The sequence below is a fragment of the Sinocyclocheilus anshuiensis genome, unplaced genomic scaffold (genome assembly GCF_001515605.1).
Source record: "Sinocyclocheilus anshuiensis isolate Anshui unplaced genomic scaffold, SAMN03320099.WGS_v1.1 scaffold664, whole genome shotgun sequence".
Taxonomy (NCBI): domain Eukaryota; kingdom Metazoa; phylum Chordata; class Actinopteri; order Cypriniformes; family Cyprinidae; genus Sinocyclocheilus; species Sinocyclocheilus anshuiensis.
Window position 1 is genome coordinate 539335 of NW_015554122.1, and position 12558 is coordinate 551892.

General features: G+C 38.3%; 1 protein-coding gene across 1 annotated transcript in view; it reads left to right on the top strand.

Moving 5' to 3' along the window:
• Positions 1-11028: 11028 nt before the first annotated feature.
• LOC107670032 (ankyrin repeat domain-containing protein 55-like) overlaps positions 11029-12558 on the top strand; it is a 26515-nt gene continuing 24985 nt past the window's right edge. Inside the window, exon 1 of the mRNA XM_016462495.1 lies at positions 11029-11134. The gene's annotated coding sequence lies outside the window, so the exon portion shown is untranslated. The remainder of the gene's footprint in view (positions 11135-12558) is intronic.

A 12558-nucleotide genomic window follows, 5' to 3' on the forward strand; every position in this document is an offset into this window, starting at 1 on the left:
GAGCACTAGGCACTGATTTACTTGGTGTCAATTTGCATTGATAAAGACTGCATTCAATAAAAATTGACATTAATGCATGACAATGTTCTTAATGCATGATAACGTTATTGTGAATGATTCATCTGTTAATAATGCATCTTTTATTTATTTATTTATTTTTGAATAAATTCAAAATTGATGAATGTGAGGACCTGCTGCAGCTTAGCCAAACACATTCAGATCTGCCTCAAATCAAGTCAGGACCGCAACTATCCATGCTATAATTAATATGCAGCAGTTAGTTTCTACTTTGACTGATCACACAGCACTCCAACAGTACTGCCGCAGAGTATCCATCTGTTATTATTTGATGTGAGTGTACACATGAGTGTTACAAAAAATATTAAATGGAAAGCTTCCTGTGGAATATCACATAAACATTGCACCAATGCACAAAGCAGTGCCTTTCCACAGATATTCAAAGAAATGGGGGCCAGTTTGGTCAAAGGCAGGAAGCAGCTTTGTGGATAGACATTATTGTTTCCAGCTAATGAAAGGAAAAATGTGACGCAAAGAGCTGTGATGTGAATCGGGGTGGGTGACTGGGTGTATGTTCATGAAGGATTGTGCAAAATTTTACTTGGATAAACTGGAAGGTTAAACTGGACCCCTGATGGGTGAATTGTGTCTGTAATATCAGAGAGAGTAATGAGACGCCTGCATAATTAAGATGCTAGCATAACTAAAGGATTCAAAACTAAGGCCAATTTAAGGGAAATATAAAAAGTGGTCATGTAAATATAAGCTAAAACTATTTCATTTGTAAGACATTAATATCATATAATGGTAACACTTTAGTTTAGGGACCAGTTCTCACTTTTAACAAGTTATTAGCATGCATATTACTAGCACATTGGCTGTTTATTAATACTTATGAAGCCCTTATTCTGCATGACCATGTTTTAGATCACTTAACCACATACCTAAACTTAACAACTACCTACTAACTTTTAATAAGCAGCAAATTAGTAGTTTATTGAGGCAAAGGTCATAGTTAATAGTGAGAATTGGACTTTAAAATACAGTGTGACCCATATAATTACATGTCAAATAATTTAAATGAACTAATATGACCGTGACTGTAATGCTTTCTAATATATTAACTTGATTCTGATACGTATTGTTTTAATCAGTTGAACACTGTCAGGAAAAGAAGGCTCGTCTTGTTTTGAATAGCTGTATGAAGGTCCAGACACAAATATCCTCTACAGACACAGACCTCACATAGCAGCATGTCTGAAAGATTCAAGTGACTGTGAGAAATTCCTGAAGAAAACGTGTCATGACCATGCACTTTCTGTTGTAAGTTTCAAAGCCTGGATGCAACAGCTGGTCTGCATTTAGTGGTCATTTATTAACATGAGCACTGGAACTTAAGTCTCATTGAATCTGCATGTGAACTTTGAGTTTAGAAGTGGTACAAACATGTATTTCTAATTTTCTAGCATTTGGTTTGACTTTGAAGGAATAGCAAACCATGGCATTTTACATGACAAAAATTGCTGCAATTAAATTCCTAAAGTAGCTGTGGAGCCATGGATGGACACATGCTTTTTTGGAGATTACAACTGTAGTAAGAGTTTGTATTTAGGTTGTGGTTTGTTCAAAAAGCAATTAGTTGTGCAAATGCCAGCATGGTGTCACGACTTGGGTTGCAAAATAAAGATGTGATATAATCACAACAGTCTAGCTTTTATTAGCAGAACTCCAAATACTCAGACCACTAAAAAACAGAACGACCACATTAGCCACAATGGAGAAGGGACAACTAAGCAAAGGAAACTGAGAACCTAAATACACAAAGGTAAATGAGCAAACCTAATGAGCAACAGGTGAACATAATTAGACCAACAAGCACACACAAGGAAACTAGCATTTTGTCCGCAATCGCGTACTGTCTGAGTAGGTACTACATTTGAATTTGAACTTACTTTGCGACTGTTAAAAAGTATGTTCTATATAGTATGAATATGGGTAGTATGATTGAAATTCGGATGTACTGTTGACCATGTTGTCCATTCAAAAATCCTCTCTCGTGGCCTCATGGGATTAAAGTGTCCATCGACTGCGCACTTCAGAATCCGGCCGGAAGAAATAAGTAATTCGAGCACTTTTCGCCTACTGTTTTTCAAATATTATGAATTCGGACATGCTACTCTTTTGGCGTACTGTTTTTTACAGTAGGGTAGTATGCGATTTACTTCATACGCAGCTTAGGTCAACATCCATATGCAAGGAACAGAGTCAAACCAAAACACAATGAAACTAAGTAGAACAAAACATAATCCTGACACGCAGTGACCCGTGTATTCTTCCATTACACTTTCTGCCAAGACCATACAATACATATTGTTAAAAATGTGGCATTTAGCATGTTTGCGTGAACTGTTGTTCACCAGTACTGCAAAAGATTCAGTTATTTTGATATAATTTTGTTTAGCTTTTATTGAGGTTTACTCAATTCAGTTTGGTTTTTAGACTTGAGTTACATTTTAATTGAATGTTAAGAAAGCCCATTTGGGTTTTCAGGAATACTATTATATGAGCAGCAAGGCCTGTATTGGAAGCAATTTCATGTTCATTTTGTGTCAGAAAGCTTTCTGAGGACAGACTCTGGTATTTTATATAATAACAGCAGCTGCTGTTTCACTACTCATGGAAATAAGGCCATGATGACAGATGAGGGAACTGAACTCCTTCAGGATCAACCCTTCTCCCATGTCCATGTGTGTGTGTGTGTGTGTGTGTGTGTGTGTGTGTGTGTGTGTGTGTGTGTGTGTGTGTGTGTGTGTGTACCTCTTGCGCTTCATTCTGACTAGTGAGCTCAACAGTACTTGATTCTTGTGGTATTTGTGAATATTCCAGTGCTTGATTGTCTTTAGTTCATCACAGTGAATTAACTGAAACAACTAAGAATGCTGGCCGAATAATGCATATTGTGAATGAACCCTAAATTAGGTTAGGCTATATAACCATATATGTGACAAATAAAAAATCTTGAATCTTGAATCTTGAATCTTGAACTCATATGGCAAATATATTTCTGTCAGGACCACTATCGTCAAAGATGATTGACAATTAGCATACAGTTTGGATAGGCGGTATGGTTCTGTTCTGGGCAAGAACTCCCTGCACATCAGTGCAGCCTAGCATGGATAAGAGCAGGGAGAGCAGCAATAACCCCTCAAAACAAAACCATATGCCATATCTCCAGACACAAAATGACAGTGAAAATCTCAAAGCCTTAAGCAACAAGCATGTAGTCCTTAACCCAATGAAGGAAGCAAGAATGTTGCCAAAAACCCACATAAGCCATAGCCACTAGCATGTTGCCATTAACCAGATGACCTAACGAAATGACTAACGTGACCTGCCAGAACTAACGCTACGCTTGATTTTTTGGCAATTTGTATGTATTTTGAAATACATCTGAAAATATATTCTTTGTCGTATGGGAATGCAGGAAAGGTTCATATCAAAGCACTGGTATTCATCTACTCCCACCAGGGTTTTGCTTAAACGCAGTGCCTGGTACAGAGCCTCGTCTCCCTCCTCCTCCACGAGAGTCTGGTTACCAAAAACAACCAGTGAGAGTATGTTAGGCTTTACAGCATATACAGTGGCCACACATCACTGCTCCATAGCTCTTGTTTTACAGCTTTTGACAATTGCTAAGATGCAATTTCTGGAACTATGGCTCCTTTTCTTTAAACTCTAAACACAAAACCCCAAAACACACACATGTCAGGGGGGAGGCTCCAGTTATGCATTACATTTACTCACTGTTCCACGCACACCCACATAACATTTCTTCCAAACACTTCATTCAAAAGTATTTTAACTCTTCTCAAAAAGGTTTCTTTGCATCTTAACTCTATAAAACACCACTATCGTATATCTTCTGCATGTTCAGTGTGCAGTGGAGTGCACAGCGGTTTGTCACAGCACTCACACAAATAGACTGACTTTGCTCTCCTTAATTTTGTAATTTCATTGAATATCAACATTTGTGAGATTTAGTCAGTCAAACAGATTTGAGATTAAATGAAGTTCCTTAACGTAAGTTAGGGAGGAGCGAGCCCATCTAATCTTTCAATCAACAGCCAGAGCATTCTCAAATCTGTTTGACTGACTAAATCTCACAAATGTTGATATTCAATGAAATTACAAAATTAAGGAGAGCAAAGTCAGTCTATTTGTGTGAGTGCTGTGACAAACCGCTGTGCACTCCACTGCACACTGAACATGCAGAAGATATACGATAGTGGTGTTTTATAGAGTTAAGATGCAAAGAAACCTTTTTGAGAAGAGTTAAAATACTTTTGAATGAAGTGTTTGGAAGAAATGTTATGTGGGTGTGCGTGGAACAGTGAGTAAATGTAATGCATAACTGGAGCCTCCCCCCTGACATGTGTGTGTTTTGGGGTTTTGTGTTTAGAGTTTAAAGAAAAGGAGCCATAGTTCCAGAAATTGCATCTTAGCAATTGTCAAAAGCTGTAAAACACAAACTCGTTAACTGATAATGTTGTGACTGGAAAATAGTGACGTATTATGAATAATATATTTCTTTCTCAAAACATTGAACTTGATTTATGAGAGCTACACATGGAGTTTTTACACATGGGCACTGTGTAGGTAATTTGATAAATAAATCCATCATTTTGAAAGCCAGTTTTACAATTGAAACACAAGCTGTTTTGAATGATGTGTCTAATGTAGTGAACTGTGTTTAGAGTTTTGAAAAAGTTTGCTTTACAATATTGCAAATTGAGTGTAATTTCAGGTTTATTATCCACATTTGGACATTTGGGCCTCACAATGTAGGCTAAAACACACACACACACACACACACACACACACACACAGACACACACACACACACACACAAACACACACACACAACATAGTATGATGGTGGATTTATGTTTAAAAAATCATTTGATTTATAATGCCATTTCACAGTAATGAGATTTTTTTCACATAATGATAATTTTGAAAGAAATGTAACAAAGCCAAATTAAAAAAATATAAATAAATAAATAACTCTGACTCTCAAAACCTGATTGTCTCCTCAACTGCTCAGTATTAGTAAAAGAAAAGTCATAATTCCTCAGTTTTCTGGGAAACCTGTTGAGTCAATGGAAAGGGGATCAGTGAAGAGCTGAAGGGCTGGTTGGGTTTGGGTGGGAACTACAATTAATCGGCTTTAATCACAGCAGCGGGGAGATTCAGACACATACCCCACAGACTGTGTGTTCTTTTGCCTTGGCCAATTAGTCTACCAACTAATCTTATCCAACTGGCCCAAACAGATTTGATCCCAAAACAAGGGCCATGTATGTTGGGGAGGCTTTAATTCCAGTAATCTTCAATGACATCATTGTTGAATGCAACAAAAGGAGCATTTTTGTGGAGTTGAGTGCTGCTGATAAAGGAATTCTGCTGATATGAACAGGCTGAAACGGTGGGCAGTCTCAACAAATATTACGATCAGAAGATACAGCAAATGAGCCGTATTTCTGCATTCTGCAAGTTTTGTCCCTTCCTAGGGGGTTGATCTGGCCTCATATGGACATCGGCGATGTTTTCTGAACTAACTATAATGGAGCTATTACTCTATATCAGGGATTGTCAAATCTGGCCCACGAGATCCACTTTCCTGCAGAGTTTAGCTCTAACCCTAATCAAACACACCTGAGCATGCTCATCAATGTCTTCAGGATCATTAGAAAATCACAGGTAGGGGAGTTTGATCAGGGTTGAAGCTAAACTCTGCAGCGCATTGGCCCTGCAGGGCAAGATTTGAGGAACCCTGCTCTATATTATCCAGGGACTTGGGATTTCCTTGCCTTTCTTTATCTTAGTCCTAACTGCATGCTTAGTGCACAGAACCAGGGCGCAGACGTTGAAGCAGGAGGCAATATTCTTGTTGCTGCTCAGTGGATATAATGCTGATAGACAGCTGGCTCTCCTGACCTCATGACCATACAGTTTATTAGATCAGTGGATCTTTTTATTTATTTATTTATTTTAAAGCCACTCAGCTTTTTCTCCAGCCAGATTGTTATAGTTCAAATATATAAAACAACACACAATCCACCCTTGTTAAAAAGAAGTGCACTTAAGTGTACTGAATGTGCACTTGTAGTGTACTTCAAATATTAAAAGTATTTAAATGTACATGCAGATAATATAATATTAATAAAATCCCACTTAAACGTACTTAAAGGGAGTAAACTTTCATGATGTTTCATAACACAATTAAATACTTTTAAAAAGTGCACTTTGTAATAATGTCAATTTGATAAAACTCATACACTCACTTGAGGTGAATACAGTTTGTTTGATAAGAAGAAAAATGCACACAACCTATGATAAATTCTTATCTGTGTATTAAAGAAGTCGTGTGACTAATTTGCTCAGAAAAACAAAACAAAACAAAACAAAACAAAACAAAACAAAACAAAACAAAACAGTGCAAAACAAAACAAAACAAAACAAAACAGTGTGTTTGCCATCAATTCAGTGTGTAGTAACATCTTTTGTTACAATTTAATTTTAGTGCATGAACATTTATTGGGTGGTAATCTGTGAACTTTGTCTATATTTATTCAGTTACATTTATTGTACATACATATATTCATTTGGCAGACATTGAAAGTGACTCACTGTGCAAGGTGTGATGACTGATGTCACCATTTTTCTTTGAAGTACAACATGAAACCTGCCTGTAAAAAGAAACTTTGCATGCTGATGTAAACCTTGGCATTCAAAACAGGCCAGAGTCAGATTCTGGTGGTAACGGCGGTTACAGATGCTGGCTGGCACTCCAGCTGTGCCTGCAGTAAGGGAGCCGTAGATTGAAAGCATTTGCTTGATTGATTTGATGAATACAAAAATAGCAGCCGCTTCAGTGTTTTGAAACAGTTGTCCTGGGAGGTTAAGTTACAACATGCATCAGTCTACAGTCTAAGTTTGAGGTTTTGACGTCAAAAGTTTGGAATGCCACAAAGTGTAAAAACTCACATAAACGAACCCTGACAAAGACAGTCTGCTTCTTAGCAATTACCTGTTGACACCTTCATCACATTTGATTGCCATGTCAGTTGATGTCATGATCTGCAATCCTTCAGTGAAACAGTTTGAAAACGAACAGATACAGTGACAGATAAAGAAGACGTGTCATTTTAATCACATTAATATATCCCAGCTTAAAGGAATAGTTCACCCAAAAATGAAAATTTGCTGAAAATGTGCTCACCCTCAGGCCATACAAGATGTAGATAAGTTTGTTTTTTGTTTCTTTATCAGAAGAAATGTTGAGAAATTTAGCATCACTGTCTCAGCAATGGATGCTCTGCAGTGAATGGGTGCCGTCAGAATGAGAGTCCAAACAGCTGATAAAAACATCACAATAATCCACAAGTAATCCACACCACTCCAGTCCATCAGTTAACATGAGTGCTCTATCTATAATATTGCTTTCTCCAGTGAAAAAGTCATCTTGTCTAAATCTGAAGAGAAATATACAGAGATCAAGCACCGTTAACAAGCCAAAACAGTCCAAAACTGTTTTAAACAAATATGTGGGTGGATTTTGATGTGAGAGAACAACAGGAGATGGACTTTTTCACTTGAGGAAACATCATTACGGATTATGGACTTGTATTTGGCCAAAAGCAAGAGTTTAAAGTTAAAACACCTTGGTTTCTTCTAAACATGCTGCTTTTGGGTTCTCAAGACATTAACTGTTGGACTGGAGTGGTGTGGATTACTTGTGGATTATTGCTGTTTCGACTCTCATTCTGACGGCATTTTAAATAAATGAGCATTTTAAATAAAGAGATGGTCTTCATCCCTCTTGGGGTGGTGCCGCTCTTCTCTCTAGAAATATGGCACATAGTCTTAGAGTTTGTACTTGACTAACTGGGGCCCAGGTCAGGAAGCAGACAGACTGGCTAAACCGACCGTCTGCTTGCCGCCTCACGTCACAGAAATCAGTTAATTCTCAGCACATAGAGACTCTTTCACCTAGATATCACACTATAGAGACTGTGTCTGTTCCCCGAACTAGAAAATACAAAAAACGTCCAAACCAATTTAAGAGTAACAATTTAATTGATGTTCAACAAATAAAAAACAGATGTAATACAGATAAACACATGATAAAGCTTGGCTTATTGAATATCAGGTCCCTTTCTACGAAAGCACTTTTTGTAAATTATATGATCACTGATCATAACCTAGATGTGCTCTGTTTGACAGAAACCTGGCTAAAACCTGACTGAACTCCAGTCACTGATGCAATGCAACATTTCAACAAATCTGATGAAGAACAAACTCATCCACATCTTGGATGGCCTGAGTGTGAGAAAATGTTCAGCAAATGTTCATTTTTGGATGAACTATTCCTTTATTATTACACAGAGACAACTAAGACATTCTAAGGAATTTCCTGAGAAGTGTAAACACTGTGATTCATGACTTTGAAATTTTGCTTCTGGTTAAAGGGAAAAATGAGGACTGCTCAGGAAACTTAATGAGTTTGACTTTTTAATGATGCTAATGATGAAATGGATTCTTAAATAGTGTAATACTGGTCAAGAGCAGCATTGGATGCCTGATATGCTTCAGTTATAGGCATCCAATCGGCATTTCAATTATGACTATTTCAATTCACCCTATTAAGATTTTCTCAAAATACAACATAATTAATGTGATCAAATTCTGTGCTTTGCATATGATGGGTCATTCTTGCTAAAGAGTGCTGAATCGCTCAACCTTATCATAATCTCGTGGCAGGAGAGGTCAGGGGACCTTTATATGGCTGTTATCACCTATTCATTCAGAGGCCTATACACTTGCTGAAATATTGCTATGTCAAGATATGTGCTTCAAACTCTGCTCTCTGCTTAAGCAAACTGCTCTGGCCTTCTGTTGCTAAGATAACACCTGTGCTGCTTTTATGGGATGTTGATGAATAACTGGAAAATGCAGCGTTCTCACAGGCACACATAACAGCTTTTATTTGTTCAGCTGTGAAATAAGCCACTGCTGCAGAAAGACACTATGAGAGAAAAACTTACAAAACTCTCTCTCTCTCTCTGTGTGTGTGTGTGTATGTGTGTGTGAGAGAGAGAGGAAGAGGTTCATATTTTTAATTTAAAAAAGTAGTAGATGAGAGAAGCCGTTATAATTTCAATTTCAATTTAAAGTAGAGTCAGTGGTGCTTCTCAAAGCTGCAGGTCAAGAATGACAAATGAAGCAAAATGCTAGAGTTTTGTTTAAGGTATAATCAAGTTTGTAATAACAACAATAAGGACTCAATGGATTCAAAGGTCAGGAAAAATGGTGTACATAAACACTCACTGACAGTGGTTTCTTTAATCTTAAATTGTATATTTATTATTTTAAATTGTCACCAAGTATGTCACCATGCATGTTTATTTTTGAAAGGTCTGGACTGCAGATTGAAATGACTAATACATCCACTATAACAGAATACAGTGCAGAAGACGTCCAACACACACTGCTGTAGGATTACCTTTGCATTTCCCCTATTAAAAATTCAGTCATCTCTACTAAAAGTCCCCTATAATTATGATAAATTTCCTGCAAGCTTATATTTTCACATGCACATGAACTTTGTGGTAAAATGTTTGAAGCAACATTATGGCAAGCAGCAGTAGCAAAACTCTTGTGAGCACAAGTGAAATACAGGTCGGTTATCTGTGAAAAAGAAGTAGGCCTATGCTTACTTGTACTGAATGTGCACTTGTTGTGTACTTCAAGTATATTTAAAAAAAATAATAAAAATACTTGCAGGTAATACAATATTAATGAAATAAAAGGCCACTTATGTGTACTTAAAGAGAGTTCAGTTTTAATATTGTTTCTTAACACATTAAAGGCACAATATGTAATTTTCGCCGCTAGAGGGCGCATATTCAAAATAAACAAAGAAGGCGTAGCGGTGACTGAGTGTGGAATCATGGGAGTTGTGGTCTTCATCCCCACAGCAGATGCAATCCGACGGGACTCGGGCAGAAATCATGTTCATGGATGAGCTAATGATTTATTAACGTAGTAGAATGAAGCAGGGTGAGGCTGAAAGCCGTCGAAGCGAAATGAGGCCGCTGAACGAGCGCGACACACGGCTCGAAAGCAGCGGAGCTTTTATTATGCCACAGTCGAGCGCTTCCGCTCCTTCCAGTCGTGCGTATGTGGGGTAAAGCAGCGCTGTTTTATCATACTAGATACATTTGAAAGTTCTGTTATAATGCTACTCTGTGCGGTCGTCACCGGTCTATTAAAACGCACAACATATTAAAGCGTCTTTGGTGTTTCCATGTTTTCTACAAAACAAAACCGGAAATCGAGGGGTTATGAAGTATTGGCAGGCGACACAATGACACTATGGACACGCTCCGTGTCACTAGTTAAAATTGCTTATTTCTCTGGATTTAAACATTCTTCGAAACATTTGGGATAATGTAAGTACACAAGTCAGCAAAATATATAACACTGTTCTAGTAGTTTTTTGGGATATTTTAATAAACAAATCTTACATATTGTGCCTTTAAGTATACTTTTAAAAAAGTGCAGTTTGTAATAATGCCAAATTAAATGTTTTAAAATACATTTTAAAACATTATGTTTTAATAATCTTTTGTCATGCTTTTTATTTTATTTTATTGATTTTGCATATAGGGTCACATACAATTGTCTAAAATCTTCTTCACAATAAACAGAACAAGCTGACCCTCTGAAACAGTGTGTCGATAATGCAAGAGGATGATAGAAAACACTCAGTTTTCCAGTTTAAGTCAGTCTGTGTAACAGAAGTGCCAGGCTCTCTCACCACACAATCACAACTTGCACCTTCACTGGGGTTCTAACCACACGCACCTGTTCTGGACTGATCTGCAATCACTCACCACACATAAGCGCACACCTCTCACGCAGTAGTAGTCTGGTCTTACACTGAGCTTTGGACTGAAACTAGACCTTTTCAAACATCTCCCCCGACCAACGACCCACTGCTCCATTCGACCACTGAAATTGCATTGCAAATTCTTCTTTTAAAGTACTGCTCGTAAGTAAACAGGCATGTCATGTGCACTTCTGCGAGTATCTGCTTTCTAAATTCTCTATTCTATGTTTTACTTTTACTCTGGCCACAGGCAGTGTTTTCATGTTGCTTTCAGTGAGCAGTTGTTATTAAATTCATCATACATTTACAGTATTTGGGCAGCTTCAGTAGGCAATGATTAATAGAAAACCATTCATCCAGAAAACCATTCAGAAACAATGGCCTTCCTGCATCGATATGACCGCTCTTTAATTCTCGGACTTTCATTGCAGGATTTTGCGCTGCCCTAAGCAGCCTTTGTACTCTGTTGACTGCAAACCATCTAGAGGTTGGCAAAGTTTACTGCAGGGGAAAAGGGCCCTTTTCAAAGCCTCCTTTAGTCTTTTCATTTCTTTCTCCTCCACGCCCAGCCAATGCTCTCCGCTCCCTCCCCTGCCTTTCTTTCTCTGCCACACAAATCACAAAAAAGTGGCAGCTTCAGCTCAGGTCCTTTGTCTTGAGGAAGAATACCACAGGTTTAGGGTACAGCCGCATTTGTGAGATAATGACCCTTTCATTGGCCTGAGGGTGCTGCTATTGAACTACAGCAACCATACAATATCTTTATTGTATGGTATCTACAATATCTAGGAAACTTTTATGGCTCAGGAGACCTATTGGAGATCTCTTCGAATTTCTTAAGGGAACTAAAAATAGAAATAAATGAGTCACTTGTTGACATACAGTACAGTAATAATGGCAGGGGTTTCCGATCCTGCTCCTGAGAGTTTAGCTCTGACACACATGGCTGGATGATCCTTGATAACTGGCTTAGATGTGTTTATTTGGTGCTGGACTGCTTAGACTCTGCTGAATGTTTGGAGCTTGTTGGTGTTCAGCCTCTTCGATATGTGTGCTGTTCCTTTATTTTTACTGCCTTCTGTAATGTAGACCTAAGGTCTTCTTTAAAATACGAAAGGCAGTTGTTCCCTTTCAAGGGAACTTCGAACTGCGTCCTCTAGGGGTCGCTATGGGGGAACGCCTCGTCGTGACCCGTGTCTGAAGCATACATTGAAAAAACACCAACAACACGTTGGCCGGCGACAGCCCATGACGTCACTACCGGTGCGACTATAGTATAAATAGGCGCCGGGAGAACATGTCATTCTCTTCTTCGTCTTCACTGACCGTTTTGTTTGAAGCGTGCATTTCCGTGGTAAGAGCGATCTATATTCCTATCATTATGGCGAGCACTAGCAAAGCGTTTAGAAGGTGTGTGCATCCGCGTTGTCGTTATTTGACACCTGATGACACACACGATCTCTGCGTTGTTTGTTTGGGCAAAGAGCACACACGCGATGTCCTTGAGGGGGCAATCCGCGTTCATTGCGAGCGTATTTTAATGAAAAGCTCCGCTCTCGTTTGTCTCTCTTTTCGAGGAAAGGGGG